Source organism: Globicephala melas, chromosome 8, assembly GCF_963455315.2.
Source record: "Globicephala melas chromosome 8, mGloMel1.2, whole genome shotgun sequence".
NCBI lineage: Eukaryota > Metazoa > Chordata > Mammalia > Artiodactyla > Delphinidae > Globicephala > Globicephala melas.
In genome coordinates this window covers 56,248,491-56,268,201 of record NC_083321.1, presented here as the reverse complement: position 1 = coordinate 56,268,201, position 19,711 = coordinate 56,248,491, and the positions used below count along the sequence as shown (strand labels likewise).

Genomic DNA, 19,711 nt, shown 5'->3' with positions numbered 1-19,711 from the left:
CAGAGGACTGAAAGTTTGTGTGGGGTATGAATATCTCCTCAGTGACATCGTGTTGCTAGAAATTCCTGCCTTCAGAGAGCTGTATAAGAACAGGGGGATGTGAGAGCAGGGCTGTTAAGGTTGCAGTTCTTCTTTTTCTGGTATGGGGCTGATGGGCAGGGCTCAATCCTCACTCCATCAGAGCGGAGTACAAGAAACAGCGCATCAGTGACAAAGTCAGGGGGCCAGTTTAGAATTTCCAGCTCTGACATTTACTCACTAAGTGACCTGGGCAAGTCACATAACCTCTCTGACCCTCAGTCTCTGCCTGTGTAAAACGAGGGTGTCGTCAGGGTTAAATGATCAAATGCTGTGAAAGCTGTTCAGTATGTGGTCCTTGCTGTGCAAATTAGACCCCTCAGCTTCTTTTTGTGGAAAAAGGGATGGTTTAAGTCAATCTATAAATAATACATTTATAGTTATTTTAATTATTCCAGGAGTGGACACGAGGTTAAACTGCTCAGCAAGCAGGATTGGGAAAGCGCCTGGAGGCTGGGCTCTGCCCAAGAGATGGTCCTCCTCCAAGAGGTTGTGAAAGTTATTTTGCCTTGAGATTTTGGAGAAAGGGTTAGATCGCTCTCCCACAGCGGATCCCTGGTGGCTACTGGGGTCCCGTAAACCACCAGGATTCCCTTCATCCCCTCCCTCCTTTGTATGCAATTGAAGAGCTGCTACCGTGTAGGGGCCACTACCCTTCATCCCCCCTAATCCATCCCCTACCTTCCCCTTCCATCCCCCTCTGACCCTAACCCCCAGCCCATCCTCAACCCCAGCACTTAGCCTCTCAACCAGTCACAAGTCATGGTTAAAGCTCCAACATTCACGACTAATGTCTGCATAACAGATAATCAGAGTAGATGCAGGGCTTTCTGGGCAAGTAGGTCCCCTCTCTCACTTCCATTACGATGGCAGGACTTGTGTGGGAGAGAAGGGGACAGAGTAACAGTCCTCAGGACATTAGCTTCAATGTGCATTTAAAGGGCAATGACAATAGTTAGAAGCTAGGTAGGTCATAAGCAATTTCCAAAAATTTGAGGTAACATCTGAAATCATGATGTATCACATTAAAATATCCAAATTCTTGGGATTTATTGCAAAAAGGAAAAGATTTGACAATTCTGTATCTGTATTTGCTCCACCCACCACCCCAGCATCGTGAGGTGAAGCAGGCAAGCAGCCACCCCATTTAAATAGGGCAAGTGGCTTGCAGTTCACCCCAGTCATACCTGCTGGTCTGGAACACCATCTAAATGCCCTGCCTGGCCTCTGTGTGAGGGTAGGTGAAACCCCGGGAACTGAGGTTCTAAGCTCTGAAATTCAGTGGATCTGGGCTTTAATCCTGTCTCTACCATGTACTGACCTTGAGGCTTTGAGCAATTTCTTAACCTCTTTGAGCTTCAGTTTCCTCATCTTAAACATAAATTTAGTCCGTACCCTATGGATCGTCATGAGGATTAAGGGAGATGATGCACTTAGTATGTACAGAGCACAGCAGAGACTCAATGAACGTTAACTTTCATCATCGTTACTACTGCTGCCACCACTGCTGTAATTACTCCTACCCTCACTGGGGATTTTTCATGCATGTCATTGAAAAGGATTGAGCACTGCTGGACCAGTGGTTGCCCACAATCAGCCTGTGCACCAGGCAGGGTGCCCCCATCAGTCTAAGTGAAAAGGCACAGGCCAAACCAACACTTACCAGGAAGACTAGGAAGAGGGTATCTCCATCTGGTGGAGAGACAGACGGACCCTAAGTTCCCTTCCACCATGAAGACTGGAGTAATCAGTGGCATAGCTGGCATTTTTTACATCTCGTTTTATCAAATCCTTACAGCAACCCTATGAAATAGGTATTATTATTATCGTCTCCTTTGCACAAATAAGACTCAGGGTGGTCAAATAACGTGCCAAAGGTCCCAGAGAAGTGTGGAGTCAGAACTGGAAGCCAGGACATCTCTCTGTCCCTTCTCAGGAGAGATGTTCCTTGTTGACTGAGGAAACTCCAAGAAGTAGAGTTTTCCAAGGTGGCATTAAAGCGTGGCGATACACAGTTAAAGCTGATTGTTAAACAAGCAGAACGTATGCTTCCCGAATGGATATAGTCCTGTTCTTGGGCACCGGAGGAAGCCTAAGGGCCAGGCTGAATTGGACTAGACTGGACTGGATTATTTCTTGGAGGCCAAAGTACAAGTCTTTGTCTCCCTGGTGGCTATCTCAGTGACCTAGCACAGCACTTCTCAAGAAAGAATGTGTAGGGCTTCCCTGGTGGCGCAGTGGTTGAGAGTCCGCCTGCCGATGCAGGGGACACGTGTTCGTGCCCCGGTCTGGGAGGATCCCACATGCCGCGGAGCGGCTGGGCCCGTGAGCCATGGCCGTTGGGACTGCGCATCTGGAGCCTGTGCTCCGCAAACGGGAGAGGCCGCAACAGTGAGAGGCCCGCATACCGCAAAAAAAAAAAAAAAAAAAAGAAAAAAAAAGAAAGCATGTGTATGTAAAACATAATGTTAACAGTAGTTAAGGTTGGCTGATGTCAGTGGCTGGTCTTCAAAAGGGGGGGGGGAAGGAAAAAAAGGAGCATTAGGGAGATCATCGCTAGAAGTTTCCATTCTGTCAATTCATTCATTTATTTATGCAACCAACATTTATTGAGCACCTACTATAAACACTGTGTTGGATTCTGAGGATCCATTGATGAAATATCCCGGGACCTACCCTCAAGGGGCACATGGAACTCGTAGGAGCTTTACATGCCACATACTTCTAATACTGTGTCATCCCAGCATGCAGTCATTTAACTTAAACAGTGTGGTAGGCCAAAAAAAATCCTACCACTCTACATGGACTATTGTTAACATTCTGTTTCAATAAAGAAAAGGAGGAGGAAAAAAAACAAAGTTGAAAGGAAAAATAATATATAATATAAAGGTTTTTTTAATTGAAGTTGATTTACAATGTGTTATTTACAATGTGTTATTCTGGTGTACAGCAAAGTGATTCAGCTATATATATATGTATATATTATATATATATATATACATATATTCTTTTTCGGATTCTTTTCTATTATAGGTTATTACAGTATATTAAATATAGTTCCCTGTGCTATACAGTAGAACCTTGTTGTTTATTTTATATATAGTAGTTTGTATATGCTAATCCCCAATTCCTAATTTATCCCTCCCCCACCCCCGCCTTCCCTTTTGGTAACCATAAGGTCGTTTCCTACCTCTGTGTGTCTATTTCTGTTTTGTAAATAAGTTCATTTGTAACATATTTTTTATTCCACATATAAGTGATATCATATATTTGCCTCTCTCTGTCTGACTTACTTCACTTAGTATGATAATCTCCAGGTCCATCCATGTTGCTGCAAATGGGATTTATTTCATTCTTTTTTATGGCTGAGTAATATTCCATTGTGTGTGTGTGTGTGTGTGTGTACCACATCTTTATCCATTCATCTGTCAATGGACATTCAGGTTGCTTCCATGTCTTGGCACTTGTAAATAGTATTACTATGAAAATTGGGGTGCATGTGTCTTTTTGAATTAGAGTTTTCTCCAGATATATGCCCAAGAGTGGGATTGCTGAATCATATGGTAACTCTATTTTTAGTTTTTTAAGGAACCTCCATACTGTTTTCCATAGTGGCTGCACCAATTTATATTCCCACCAACAGTGTAGGAGGGTTCCCTTTTCTCCATACCCTCTCCAGCATTTATTATCTGTAGACTTTTTAATCATAGCCATTCTGAAACCTCATTGTAATTTTGATTTGCATTTCTCTAATAATTTGCAATGTTGTGCATCTTTTCATATGCCTATTGGCCATCTGCATGTCTTCTTTGGAGAAATGTCTATAAAGATTTTAAATAAGGCAGCAGTTCTGCCCACCCTTCTGCTAACAAGGTGTGCCCAGAGCAGACCTGAAGTGGGTACAGTTCCATATTTGGCCTCAGTTGTAGTGTGAGCATCTTGCCACACTTACGCTTTTAGGGGACGTTAGGGACAATGATAACTGTATGCAGTTTTCCGCATATTGTTTTTCACATCTTTATCGGAGTGTAATTGCTTTACAATGGTGTGTTAGTTTCTGCTGTATAACAAAGTGAATCAGCTATACGTATACATACATCCCCGTATCTCCTCCCTCTTGCGTCTCCCTCTCTCCCTCCCTGTCCCACCCCTCTAGGTGGACACAAAGCACTGAGCTGATCTCCCTGTTCTGCATATTTCTTGACTTGGGAACCTAAGCCCTACACAAGCAACGTTATTCTATTGAAACTGAGAGGCAGTTGAGTCTAGTGGTTAAGGGCTTAGACTGTGGAGTTAGACCTGAGCTGAGCCACTCCTCTGACCCTCACTAGCTGTGTAACTTCAGGCAAGCTACCGAACTCCTAAGCCTCAATTTCCTCACCTGTAAAATGGAGAAATAATGTCAGCTTTCTCCTACTTTGTGGTATGAGTTAAATAAGATAATGTGTAGAGACTGTCTGGTCTATGGTAAGCACTTAATAAATGATTGCAGTCAGTGCAGCTAGAATTATTATCGGGATTATCTCGGCCGTTGGGACAGAATTGCCCTCCAAAGGCTAATTTGCCTCCCAGGTCATCTGTCTGCCTCCAGTTGCTCTTGCACAAGCGCCGTATCAATCCCCTTCTCAATCTTGTTTGTTTAATAGGCAAAGTCTAGCAAAGCATAGAGTCCCGTGGGGAAAATAAGGAAAAGAGGATCCTTGGTGGTGAAAAGGATGGGCATGAAGGACCTCACTATTTTAAAAATATAATTCCACTGACATCGAAAAAGGGGAACTCATGTGCTCAAAGACCACACCACAGGAGGGCAGACACAGGGCTAGAACTTTCTGGCTTCCGGCCCCCTTCCAGCTTCCTTTCCAGCACCAAGATACAGCCCATGTCTAATTAGAAGCCTGCTTCAAAACTACAAAAACAGACTGCTAAGATCTCTGGAGACCCTGTTCCCGACTAGGGGAAACATGAGTATTCCTTGTCCTGTCCCCCAGAGATCTGTGTATCTCCACTCTCCCAAATCTGACGCCTGAAATGCAAATATCAGATGTCAGATATCAAAAAGAGTGTGTCTCTTCCATGTCTCCAACCTTCTAACATCTTTCACTACCATTCTTTTTCTCCCTGCAGAAATTTACTGCAGGGAGACAATTTAATTTGTAAATTTACAGAAATTTACAAACAGACAAAATAAACACACAAAAAAATTAGCTTTTCTAGAGTTGTCAAAGGGTCAAATAAAAGCCAGTGATAAGGAGAGCTTTCTTCTAGAAAGTACTTCCTCTGTCCCCCCTACCCCCAAGTTGTCAATAAAACATTGGTTCTAGGCTTCTCAATGAGGGCAAGTCTTTGGCCTTTCCAGTTGAAATTTAAAACTAATCTTGAGTCATTTGAGGCCAAATCAAGTGAATGTGCTGAAAGGCTAAGTGGAGACAGTAAATGCTCCTTGAGGCGGTGCTGGAAGAAGCGTAGCAGACCTGAAGGTTTCTGTGAGAGGCTTAGAAATGAGACCCCTGCATGCTATTCCCAAAGAGGAAACCCCAAAGTTTTTTGTTTTTTTTTTTTTTTGCGGTATGCGGGCCTCTCACTGTTGTGGCCTCTCCCATTGAGGAGTACAGGCTCCAGACGCGCAGGCTCAGTGGCCATGGCTCACGGGACCAGCCGCTCCGCGGCATGTGGGATCTTCCTGGACCGGGGCACGAACTCGTGTCCCCTGCATCGGCAGACGGACTCTCAACCACTGCGCCACCAGGGAAGCCCCCCAAAGTTTTGAACAATAGGAAAAGCTTTCGAATTTGTTTTCAACTTGGAGGGGAATAACAAAAATAATGTCCACATTTGCGGAACACAATCCGTGATAGAAGTCTGCCGATCATTTTCTGTAAGTTCATAATCCTCAGAGCTCCCCTTGTAAGCAGATATTATTATTATTACTATTATTCTCATTTTACAGGTGAGGAAACAGAAATTGAGAGACCATAAATAACTTGTTCAAGGTCATCACGCCGATTCCACAAAAACTTCTGTTAAATGAGCAACTTCTCACTGTCAGTAGAGTTGAATTATATTCATTGCCGTTTAATAGATGAGAAAAATATTTGGTCCAGGAAAGAATTTACTTTTGTGAAAATAATATGACTCTTTATTTACATCCTCTGACCAAAAGTCTAGAGCACAATTACTTTAGCCTCCAGGCCTTAGTGAAATTTGCTGTTGTTTGCTATATGCTCACTAATGTCAATCAGATGAAAGGCCCATTATGACCAGCAGTGTAGGGGAAGGGTCTGTGTTGACGCTGCTATTGGTCATTCCATGTTTGAGCACTTAATTAATGCAGCTGATTCCTCTTTAGTTGGTTAAGTAAAACTGATATCATTTAAATTTTGTTAAGTGGAAAATTGTGCTGTGTTTATTGTTTTACTTGCAAATTCTCAGGATTTCGCTCCCTTTAAAAAACCCCTTTAATATCTCAAGACTCATAATGAGGAAATATAAGTTCATCAAAAATTATGGTAAGAACTGAGATGTCAACATAGACACAGCTTCTCATTTGCTTATTGTTGATCTTAATTAAATACAACATATGTTTAAATTACATATATATTTTAATCTATTCCCTTCCCAGTTTACAATTCCAGTTTTTATTCTGGGAACTTCTTATCTTGTATTCATTACATTGGGAGGCAGCCTAGTCTCAGATGGCTGTGATAGCGCTTTCTGGCCACCAGGGCAATCTCCTGTATGGACATGAATGGGAATCCATTCATTCATTAATTCAGGAGCACACCTGAGCCGTCTTCTTTTCCAGGTGCTAGATTCATCTCTGGGGACACCAAGCTGAGTGAGATACAGTCCTTGGTAGGGAACCCGTGGTCTGCCAAAGAGAACAGACCAACCCTACTCATGTGTTAGTATCCTTATGTAGAACACTTCTTAAATAATAAAATTTACACTGAAAAAACTCAAGTCATACCTGGTAGATTCCAAATGCTGATGACACTGGGTCAACACCATACTTTCCCCTTTCTGATGGCACTGCCCAAAATACTAGAAAAGTTCTAATCCCAGCCTACCTCCCTGGAGTGTTGGGAGGATAAAATACATAATCGACATGAAATGCTTTCAGACCTGTGAAGTGCTGTTTCATGAGGAAGAATCATTGCAGCAGCAATACTTGTGAGGCACTTTAGGGTTCCTGCAGGGTGATGAGGTCCTTTGCCTCGTAGAGTAGGCTGGGCTGGAAAATGTCATTCCCATTTGACAGGTGCAGAAAAGGAGGGGTGACCAAGGGACTTTTGCATGATGCCCAGTTTCTGGGTGGCTGTAATTCATAATAAGAATTCTGGGTGCTACCGTCTCCCTGATTTAATCAGATGGAGTATTTTAAAGCCTGTAGCTCAATGTCTGGTGCATGGCAAGTGTGCAATGAATGTTCCTTGAAACTGATTTCCACTAGCACTTTTGAATACCATCCTATGACCCCCACCCTTTCTCCAAGTGATAGGTGTCTTTCTGGGAAAACCATGGAATAGAAGAGGAAGAGAGTTTGGCCTTTTTCTGAGAAACCAGTGATGGACCACTATTTACACTAGTGTGTCATGATCTGCAGTGAAGTATGTATAAGGAATTTTTACTAATGATAGCTCATAACACCATCCGATTGATATTTGCTAATGATTTGCTTTTTAAAATTAGAGTAGATTCAAGTTTACCCCTATAACAAAAATCACTATCACTCTCTGTGTTCTAATGTACTTTTTGGTAGGGGGCAAAGGGTGAAGGCGTAGCCAAGCAACAGTGGACTGAGTCTCTTCATTTGCTCGCTTAGCCTCATCTTCGGGTCCTGGTTTTGGAGCCAGCAGGAGGAGGAAACCAATCCTAAAAGGCAGTGGTGTTCTACATTGAAAGGCTCTGGCACAAAACATCCTGGGCTATGTTATTCCCTGCTCACACACCTGTCAGCACGCTGGATCATGGGATGAAGGAAGAGACCTTGACAGTGCAGAGTATGAGCTGGGGAGACTTGTTTTTAGAGGCTAATCCTGAGGGAGGGGGAGAGTCCAGTCCAGCGTGCATTAATTAGCCAGAGGGTGTCAGGATAGATGGGTTGTTCCTTGGCAAGTAGGTGGATGAGCCTGTGAAGTGCCAGCCCCAGTAGCAACATCCCAGTAGCCCAGACATGGCTGGGAGCCCAGGAAGCAGCCTCCAGACCTTCCCCAAGGAAAAGACTGGCAAAAACTGAGAAAGATGTCAGGGAGGCAGGATCCCAGTCAACTGTGTAGGGTGTGGGGCATCGGGGACCTAGAATGCTGGAGGGTAAACTGAGGCAGGGCAGTAAAGAGGGAGCTGGAAAATGGAGAAAGGCTGAGGGAATGAGGCCACATAGGTGTGGGCTCACCCTGGAAAACCATTGCCAGGGTCTTTGGCAGTAAAACTAACTCTAGACTCATCTACTGGTAGGGAGATAGCTCCTTACATGCCCCTGGCCAGGCGGGGCTGAGAGCAGGATGCAGATTCTCTCCTGGACCTTGTAACCTTCTCTAGTCTGGACTGTCCTCCTCTACACCTGGCACACTGCTGCCTTCCTGGCCTCACCCTCCTCCCGTCTCCGCTATTGGATCCCCTATTTCCAGTTTCGCATCTTTTCCTTTTTCTTGGTTACTCCCTTGTTTGGGGGGAAGACATCCTCCAGTAGCTTTCTGAGACAAGGTACGTGGAAGGGGAAAATGCTTTGAAGTCTTGAGTATTTAACAATGTCTTTATCCCACACTCTCACGTAGAGTTCTGTGTTGGAAGTAACTCCTTCAGAATTTGGAAGGCTCTGTCTTTAGTTCCCAGAGCTGCCATTGAGCAATGCAAAGACTTTTACATCCCTCATCCCTTGTCTGGCTCTCACTTGTCTCTGGAAAGTTGTGAGATCTCTTTGTCCCCAATGTTGTGAAATCCCACAGTGATTTGCCTCAAGCAAATGTGCTTTCATCCACTCTTCTAGGCACTCAGTGGGCCTTTAAATCTGAAAACTCATGTCCTTCAATCCTGGGAAATATTCTTGAATTATTTTATTGATGATGTCCTTACTCATTTCCTGTGATTTCTCTTTGTGAATTCCTATTATTTAGATATGGAACCTCCTGTCTTCTCTAATTTACTTATCTTTTCTCTCATACTTTCCATTTCCTTGAGATTTTGGTTTTGGTTTTGTTTTTGCTCTACTTCCCAGGAGATCTCCTCAACTTTATCTTTCTCCTAACGAGGGCAATTTCTCTGAAAGTTTTTTTTTCTCATGTTTTCTACTCCCTCCATGGACTCCATCTCCTCCAAGCCCTTTTTCTCTGTTTGTTTTGGTCTCCACCTTTTATGCTAGAGGCTCTCCTCAGCTGTCTGGCAGTATCTAAGAACTGGAGATAAAAGGCTGGCTGGACGTACAGGTGGGGTTTGCCAGTGTGAAAGCCACCGTGGGGAGAGCCATGTGTTGGGAACCCCTATCATCAGTCCTTCTACTTCTTTCTTCTTGGAACTAGTGAGATTCTCCAGAGAAGATCCTTCCAGTGCCGTGTGTGGTTGGCACACTAATGGTCCCCCAAAGATGTCCAAGTGCTAATCCTCAGAACCTGCGCGTATGTTACCTTACATGTCAAAGGGAACTTTGCAGTTGTCGTCAAATTAAGGATCTTGAGATGGGGAGATTAACCTGTATTATCCAGTGGGCCCACTCTTATCCTAATGATCCTTATAATAAGGAGGCAAAAGACTCAGAATCAAAAGAGGAGATATGACTATGGAAAAAGAGGCCAGAGTGATAAGGGGCTGTGGGCCAAGGAATGTGGGCAGCTTCTAGAAGCTGGAAAGGCAGGGAAACAGAATCTCCCCTTGGGCATCCGGAAGGAACACAGCCCTACTGCCACCTTGACCATAGTTTAGTCTGAAACCAGTTGCACTTCTGACCTCCAGAACTGTAAAACTATAAACCTGTGTTGTTTGGTAATTACAGCAGCCTAGCGCTGAGAGCTGGCAGCGGGGATGGCCTTGACCTGCCTTGTGCAGAGATGCCCTCCACATCTTTTTATGTTCGGTATGGGGCTCTGCCTCGACCTACCTGTTGTCCTTCAATTCAGACAAACCCTGTTGAACATGCTTTCTCTCCAGAAAATAAATCCACGTGTCTGCCAGGTGGCCGAGGGACAACCTCCAGGAAATGTGAAGCAAGGGAGGGGGTCTTCGGGTCTCACTGCTCCCCTCATCCCGAGTCCAGAAGTCCCTGAGCTGCCCATCCCTGGGCTGTTTACGGGTTCTGCCGGGGGTCACGCCAACTGGCAGGTCTCCCCACCACTGACTTGGGGTCAGGCTCCCTCCAGCCTCTTTTTCCCCTGCGTTCCAGCTGCTCACATGCTGCTGTTACCTTCTCTTCCTTCTGTCTTCATCAGATTATGCCTTTTACAAAAACTGTAGTGCATTGTCCAAGGGAATAAAACTAGACACGTGTTCTCAATCCTATGCCTTGGTCAGGAAATCGTGCCTTCATAATTCCTTCACTCGTGAAATCTGAGCCTTCCGGAACCCTCTGTGGGGGGAGCCAGTGCTCACACCTCACACCCCTCTCTCTCCCAGTGACACTGGGTCTCTAGGAACTTGGAATGTCTCTTCTGACCAGTAATCAGGGTCTAAGGCCCTCTTCCTGATCTATATCACTACGGTTCCTGAGGACTCAGAGGTATGCCCCAGAATGGTGGCAGTAATTGTGAAAATACCGAAGAACTTCCCTACTCATTACCAATAACAGCTCTTCCTAATCCCCCCCAAACACAGACGCTCCTTGGATATACTAGTTTGCAAGGGCTGCTGTAACAAATAACAAAAAGCACAGGCTGAAACATCAGAAGATTATTTTCTCACAGTACTGGAGGCTAGAAGTCCAAGATCAAGGTGTCAACAGGGTTGGATTCTTCTGAGACCCCCCTGCTCGGCTTGCAGGCAGCCGTCCTCTTGCTGCCTCTTCACATGCTCATCCTTCTGGGCGTGCCCCTGCATCTCCCTGTATGTCCTGATCTCCTCTTCTTTTTTTTTTTTTTTTTTTTTTTGCGGTACGCGGGCCTCTCATTGCTGTGGCCTCTCCCGTTGTGGAGCACAGGCTCCGGACGCGCAGGCTCAGCGGCCATGGCTCACGGGCCCAGCCGCTCCGCGGCATGTGGGATCTTCCCGGACCGGGGCACGAACCCGTGTCCCCTGCATCGGCAGGCGGACTCTCAACCACTGCGCCACCAGGGAAGCCCTGATCTCCTCTTCTTAAAAGGACGCCAGTCAGATTGGGTCAGGGCCCATTTTCACTTAATTACCTCTATAAAGGCCCTGTCTCCAAATATAGTCACGTTCTGAGGTCCTGGGCACGAGGGCTGCAACATGTGAACGGTGGCGGACACAATTCAGCCCAGAACACTGGCCCTCCTCGATGGTGACCCAGGATTCTGACTGCTCTGTGGCCCTGCCGTACCTGTGCTCACATGTCTGGAATAGCAGCTCTGAACCCTCCACATTCTTCATTTCCCCCTGCAAGCCTGGGCTCTGCAACCAGTACTGCCAAGACAGCCACAGATCCGGACCCCCTACCTTGGAGCAGAATGGGAAACCAGGAAACCTTTTGTGTTCGGCATGATATTTTTATTTCCTCCCAGCTAAAAATATTTTTTTTTAATGAAAACAAGATATACTGTACGCATATTGTGTATGGCTCTAAAATAAAAATTCTCATTTACTCCCTTGGAAGGTGTGGCCTATTTCTGGTCACATTTCAAGTGTCAGTTAGAAATGATAGTAAAGAATCTTCGGACAATAGCCATTCATACCCCAATTAGACGGATGTTCAAAAAAATGTCCACAGAGGGCGGAAATCTTCAGGGTGGAACACGTTACAGCGCATACAAGCTGAGGTTTTGGAATCAGATAGACCTGCATTTAAATTCTGCTTCTACCACCTATTAATTGTGTGACCTTGAGCAAACTGCTGAGCCTTTTTGTTTCCTCATTTGTAATAACATGTGGCTTATGAGGTCACTTTCAGAAACAAGCCAGATAAGGTACAGACAACATCTACACAAGGTCTCAACCAGACAGTGGGTTGCTCCGGAAATGTAACTCCCTCCCTTCCCCCTGGACCACAGTCCTACAGGGGTACACCCAGCACCCCACCTCTCAGACCCCTCCCCAGCTGGCACCCAGCCCCACATCTCACGGGTTCTCAATAAAATCCTTCATCCCCTTTCACCCAATGAAGAGGGTTTGTGCAAATCCTGTTAATAGATTCCTTTGGCCGATTCACGGGACAGGTTTTACATTTGAAAGAGTATTTGAGAGTTTCACTCAGCCTTTCTCAGGGGCCCTAGGGAAGGTCTAGAAACCTCTCAGGATTAACACTGGCTTTCAGCCCTCAGACCAGCTCCCTGTGTGAGCTAAAGCTCTTCTTCCGCCTCTCCCCACCTCCCAGAGAAGGGAAATATAAACTTGCTGTCAAAAGTTTGAAAAAAATTTAAGAGGAGGAAGAAAATAATTATTTACTGAGCACATTTGTAAAACTGTGTGAGGCACCTGATATCAACTACCTCATTTAGTCTTGCCAGCCACGTGGTGAGGTACACCTGCCTCCTCCCTACTTTACAAGTAAGAAAACTGAGATTCAGAGAGGTTCATTAACTGGTGTAAAGCTACACTGGATGGCATCGCAAGATTCAAGGCCAAGTCAATGCGACTGAATCCCAGCTCAGTGCTCTTTCCCATGTTGCAAGCTGCCCCCCAGCCTGGGGGCCCCTGAGACCTCCTGTCTTTCCCTGACCTTCCTCCACCCCACTCTTGTAGCATGCATCACTTCTTCTTTGTGTTATGGCTCCTCGTAGCTTTGTCTACTCTCCTTGACTCTTTGAAGCCAAGAGGGGTGCCTGATTCTGTCTTTTTCCTCTCACTTCCCCCCCACACTGCCAAGCATGTAGTAGGCACTTAGGATGCGTGTTCAATGGATGGAGAGTTAAATAAATGAATTCATAAATAAATGAACATATAAATTAATGGACAGCATATTTCTGAATAAATGAATTTGGAAATGATTGAATGAATACATGAATGGATGGGTGTAGGATTAAGCACACGTAAGAAAAAGTGAACGCTGTACATACCCAAAAATGCATGCATGCACCTTGATGGAGTGCATTAATTAATCCATTAATGAATGGATTAATAGGCGAATGAATAAATATGTCAATGAATGTGTGAATTAATGATTCAATAATGCATTCACGAATGAATGAATATTAAATAGACGACTGAACATATAAGAGTGAAGGAACACAGGAATACATAAATGAATTTATGCAAGGAGGAGTGAATGAATGAATACATGAATGAACTGTTGAATGCATGCATGCAGAAATGAATGAATGAGAGAATAAGCCAACAAATGGGTGAATGAACGCCTTCCCTCTTTCCCCCAGGACCACCCCACCCCCTTGAGTGTGCTGGTGATCAGAAAACCTACAATTCAGAGGGTCAGTTGAGATTCCAGGAGACAGCGTTCAGGGCTAAAGGTCTGAGGGTGGGATTAAGGGTTAGGGCCCAACTGTGCATAGACTATCCCTTTGCTGGGAGTCACTTGTAGCAGCTGCCACATCTCCTAAGAACTGGACACCAAGGTGGTCATCAGGAGCCCACTGGCTCCAGCCAGTGGGAACAGTAGGTAACTGCTCCACAGGGCATCACAGCACAGCCAGTCCCCTTTGGCCCAGGGTTCCCGTTGCGCTACTCCCCACACTCCATCCCAGCACCCCACTCCACCCCCAGCCCAGAGTACAAGCCAGCAACCATAGAAAAGGAATTTAATTCTCAGCATGGAAGAACAGCCTCCTTTAATGAAGAGGCTGCTGCAATAGCTTTGCAACAAGCAGCAACTCACATGTTCGATTACAAGAGATTGAGCCATTCCACACTCCCCAGTGCCAGGGCTCAGGGAAAGAGGGAGTGGGAGAAAACACACCTGAACACTGAGTACTTCCTGACACAGGCAGCCCTGAGGTCCTGACTCCATCAGGATCTGAAAGAGCTGCCTCATCTCTCTCCAAAGAGCCCAGTGTCTTAACTCCCTTGCCTGCCCATCGCTGAGCGATGCTTTTGCTTCTTTTTTTTTTCCACTTCAGAATCAGAGCTACAGTGGGTTCTGAGTGATTGACATCTTCTCATCTCTTGGCCCTGGGAGTCGATTCATTCAGGATTGTGGCAAACCGGTATTTCAGGTCCCCTTGGCAGCCCCCGGTCTCCTGAGGATTGTGCTTCTGAAGGACCTCGTGGAAACAAGACTTCTGGGTGAGAATCAACACTTTCCTCTTTGTTCCTTTGCTGCCACATTCAGCCTGGGTTGCTGTTTCAAAGAGAGGTGAGGTTGGTTGGGAGGAAAGGCTGTCCTGGAAGTTAGGAATGGCACGAAAAGAGGAGCACCAAGTTCTGGTGCTCGGGGAAGAGGCCACCACAAAGATTCCTAGGAACACGACTTCCCACTGCAATTCTCACTCTGTCATTGCTTGTCTTATGATGCAACCTTAGAGTAATACCTGCAACTGGAGGTCAGGGTGCCCGTTTAGCCTCAGACGTTTGTTAGTTATTGAATTAGTCATCTCAATTGTGCACAGGCACTGGAAGAAATGTCCTTGATCACAGCCTCACAGCAAGACCTGAGATGGTGTGGGGAGGTGCCCTGCATATCTATGCATCTCAAGAGTTGTGGGGTCAGCGCTGTACTGTTTCCTGTGACTCCCTTCATCTCCACCCCGGGTTTCCTTTATCTGTGAAGGATTTCTTGAAAATTATGTATTTTCCCATAAAGGGCTTTGAACGGAGTCAGAGAGATCTATATAGCTCTTCCCACCACTACCCCCCACTTTGGCTTGGGAGGAGGGCTGGCAGAAGGTGGAGGCGGCTGGAGAAAGACCTTGGCCTTGGTGACAAACTCCAGACAACAGCCACTGATGATAGTGATGTGCAAGTTACTGATTTTTATTGGACACTTTGGGGAATAGAGTTGTTTGTCAGGAAATGAAAGAATGTTTGTGCTTATAAAATTATATGGAAAATCAATGCAGTGTTAAGTATATTTTTCAGTTATTTAGAGTCAAGGACTGTTCTCCAGCCAATTCTCGCAAGCTCTGAGAGAGGCAGAGATGTCTGTAAGCAGGCAGAAAGGTCAAGCTGCTGTTTATTGCTACTCTTCTTCACCTGGAGAAGCACCCGAGGGGCCATGCAATGATGCAGGCCGTGCAGAGTCCCAGATGCGGTGGTTGGACTTCAGTTATTAGCAGCGATGCTCAGGACCGCACTACACAGAGAGCTCTGAAATCTAGACCCATCTCTAGTTGTCCTGTTCGTGGGCTCCAACCTAGGGGATCTGAGCACTGAGTCCCTGTCACAGATGGGGTGGGCCCCCCGGGGGCGTTGGGAGGCCATAAAGCATGTTTCAGGTGAGGAGACAAGAGCTGTCTAAAATGTGAGCGAATAGGAACTTCACCTTGTCTTCGTGGCTCAAGAGTTGTGAACCATCAGTAGAAGCAGGTGCTTGGTGATCCTAAGTGGCATCTGGGGGTCTGTATACCTCTGGGCCTTGGACAAGGGGATGAAGCGGGCATGGGAACAGCCAGGGCACCTGCCCCTTTGCCACGCATTTCTTGTCACACTATTGCCCAAGGTCTTTGACATGAAGGACTGAATAAGAGTCAGAAATCAAGGCAATTAGATAGAACTTTCAAACGATCAAAGAGTGATAGCCAAGAAGCTACCAGCAAAACTCCTACTTGTGACTATAAATCCTGTATCAGATGATAATGAAATTATTTTTAAGAGGCTGAATTGGGAGCCAGACAGCCTGCTCTGCCACTCACTCCTCTGCTGGGTGACCCAGGGCAAATGACTGATCTCTCTGGGTTCCTGTTCCTCTGTCTGTATTCTTTGTTATAAGGAGCCCCTTAAGATGTCTTAAGATGTCTTCCTGCTCTAAATCCTGGGATTCTATGATGAGAAGGTCTTATTGATTAGTAGAAATGATAATGCAGTGAATGTAGATGGGGCCTGGACTGCTAGGGGTACGAATTTTGGTTCTGTCATTTATTCGCTGTGTGTCTTTAGGCAGGTCAGTGAACTTTCCTATGCTTCAGTTTCCTCCTTTGAAAAATGGTTTTGCTAGTTAGTTTCCCCCAACCCCCCAGACTGGAATTGCAGTGAGGATGAAAGGTAGTAATGCCTGCCAAACATCGAAGCAGTGCCTGTCACATTGGATACATGTCAGCTCTTGACGTTACAAAAATGGATAAAGAAAACACATTTTAACAAAGTGTCCTATTGCTGAAACACTTATGGGGATGGTTGTAAAAATAAATAATAATCTCAGCTAATTATTATCAGAGACCAAAATGATCCCTTTGTAACTTCATGATCTATACAACCGAATGACTGCATTATGACATCCACTGCCAAAAACGAAAAACCAAAAACCAAAAAACGTTGTATCCAAATTCCATCTTTTCCGCTGTGCATCGGTTTTACCATCTGTGAAATGGGGGTAACAACCAAGGGCTGTTGGAGAATTAAATGTTATAATATCTAGGAAAGAGCTCTTACACAGTGCTTGAGGCACTTGATAAATGGTACCAGTTATTATGTTAGTATTTATTATTCAAATCCATAATTTAAAAATAAAGATCAAAGAACAAAAATACTCTATATCTTTTTTAACATAATTTTCCTGTTACTTGGGTCCTGTTTCCTTCACGTGAAAACTTCTCAGTTCCTCTCTTCTTTCGTTGACTTCTTCACTTGTTGTTTTCTAAAGTGATGAGTGGAGATAACGGAAAATATTATCTGGATTTTATTCAAGTATTAGGCATTTCTCAAGGCTTTAACTGTGCTGCAAACATCACCCCCAAATGCTTATTTCAGGAACGGACTCTCCTTGCCAGAGAGCAGTGAAATTTAAGGGTGAACCGTCTTTGGCTGACATGACTCTACAGGTTATGATTGTATGTATGGCAGTTACAGACCCAAGCACGTCTGACAAAGTATTTGATGATTCAAACAAGAACCACAAATCCCTTGAAAATAAAGACCATGATTGGCCCGTTCTTATTTTTATTGGCATAGAAATGGATACAATATAATGCCTTCAGAACCTCAAACTACTATTTAGACTCCAGGCCTCATTTCAGGCCTGAGGATATGAATTCATGAACATTCTGAAACTGAAACCCTCATTTCCAAAAGGAGACTGAAAAAATTCCAAAGTCTTGTAAAATATACCGATCCAAGTTAGGAAATGAAAATACCACTATTACGTGTTTTCAAATTTACTTGCAATAGTCTTTGCTTGTCAATTTTGTCCTGCAAACCTCTAGTATGGGCTTCGTCTTCCATCATGGGCATGGATACAGTATCTCTCTCTCTCTCTCTCTCCCTTTCTCTCTCTCTCTCTCTCTCTCTCTCTCTCTCTCTCTCTCTCTCGCTTGCTCTCGCTCTCGCTCTCTCGCTCTCGCTCTCTCTCTCACTCTCTCTCTCTCCCATGCACACACTCAGTGAATTACAATTTCCTTTAAACTTCTGATGAGCTTTCCTCCCATGCAAAAGAGAAAGGGGCAACTGGTTACAAGTTATTTTCTTAAAAACAAAATATACTGTGATCTCAACTATGAGGTGGGAAAAGCAAGAGTAGAAACAAATCAATAAGAATAAAAATACCATTCTTAAGGGCAGAAATACAACAAAATTTGAATGGTGGTCATCTTTGCATGGTAGAAATATAATTTTCTTTCTTTGCTCCACTTTTCTGTATTTTCTAATTTTCTGTGATGTATGTATATTACTTTTAAGTAAATTTTTTTAATATTTTAAAAGGAATTTTACATTAAGTAATGGTGCTTTTTCAGTATAACATGTTTCTACCCATCACATTAAATAGTAACTAATAATATTTCACCTTTGTGGTAGCAATTATCTCACTGGCATTGTACCCTACCTTTTTTTTTTTTTTTTTCGGTATGTGGGCCTCTTACTGTTGTGGCCTCTCCCGTTGCGGAGCACAGGCTCCGGACGTGCAGGCTCAGCGGCCATGGCTCACGGGTCCAGCCGCTCCGCGGCATGTGGGATCTTCCCGGACCGGGGCACGAACCCCTGTCCCCTGAATCGGCAGGCGGACTCCCAACCACTGCGCCACCAGGGAAGCTGTGTACCCTACTTTTAAGAAGGTATCAGAATGTATTTTGCACATTACCACTTCCGTGGTGTGATGACAGTAAACAGGCGTGCTCTGGCTGGCTTGTCCTGACTTTAGCTCTGGGTTAAAGCTTAGTTGTAGGAGGCGCATACCCCTGCCTACTGTGCCAGAGTCTGACTCAGCAGCTGCTCTGTGATGGGCTCTGTGGGTGGAGCTCTTGGGGACCAGGGTCTCTGCTCAGACTTTCCTGGTGGGGCCTCCAGTACAGGCTGCCTACAAGTTTTCTTTTCTGATTTGTTAATAACATCTTTTGGAGGATTTTTTTTTTCCTGATTATAAAAGCAATACATGTTCCTTATAGAAAATGTTAGTTAAACGTAAAGAAGAGAATAAGATACCCACAATACTATATTTCCTCCACACAGAAATGATGACTGTTGCACACTTAAGACTTTCCTTCCTCCTTGGGTGCATTTGTGTGTAGGGAACATTTTAAGCCATGAGATTACATTGTGTATGTGTGTGTATGTGCATCTGTATGATATGCATGTCAAGAGCCTTTTCTAATGTCATTACAGCCGTTTGTTTATAACAGTTTTTATGCCTGCATAGTAATACAGGTACCATAATTTATTTAACCAGCCCTCTTTCATGGGCATTTAGATCCCCTTCTTCCCCAATTTTGGTTAATGTAAGCAGTGCTGTGATAAACAGTCATAATTCCTATTCTCATCTTTGGCATTATTTCCTTCAGATAGATTGCTAGAATTGAAATTAACGGGTCAAAGAACACTGACATTTTAAAAACGTTTTATAGTCAAAGAAATGCGAAGTAAAACAATAATGAGGGGCAAGTGTGTGTGTATCAAACTGAAAAAAAGTAGAAGCATTTCCCACATGCTTACAAACATTGGGAAGTATTTTTCTTCTTCACCTTTGACATATTGATACACAAAAACTAGTCCTTTAATATTGTTTTAATTTACATTTCTTTGATTATTATTGAGACGAAATTCTTTTTCATGTTTATTAGCCTTTTGTTTTTACTTTTCTATGAATTATCCTTTCATGACCCTTGTCCATTTTTCTACTGATTTTTTTCCTCATCAACTCATAAAAGATCCATCTCTATTAGGATATTAAACCTTTGTCACTCTATTAAAAATATTTCCTCAGTGTTATTTGCCTTTTATTTTTTAATGAAGTTTTCTGACCTGCAGCCATTTAAGTCTTATGTAGTCAATCTACTGATATCTCTCATTGTGACGTCTTCCCTTTATTATCCTTAGAAATGCTTTCTCTTTCAGAGATCAGATACTTACTTGAGCATTTTTGAGTTTGTTTTTAATGTAAAAATCAAGCGTGAGCTGTGGCAAAGGATGAGTCCCATGAATTTTATCAGCTAGCTAGGAC

The 19,711-nt window shown here is 44.2% G+C and overlaps 1 long non-coding RNA gene across 1 annotated transcript in view; it reads left to right on the top strand.

The window, feature by feature from the left end:
- Nucleotides 1-14,371, top strand: part of LOC132597763 (uncharacterized) — a 2,174,902-nt gene extending 2,160,531 nt beyond the window's left edge. Inside the window, exon 10 of the long non-coding RNA XR_009565047.1 lies at nucleotides 14,247-14,371. This is a non-coding gene — a long non-coding RNA (uncharacterized lncRNA). The remainder of the gene's footprint in view (nucleotides 1-14,246) is intronic.
- Nucleotides 14,372-19,711: the final 5,340 nt, after the last annotated feature.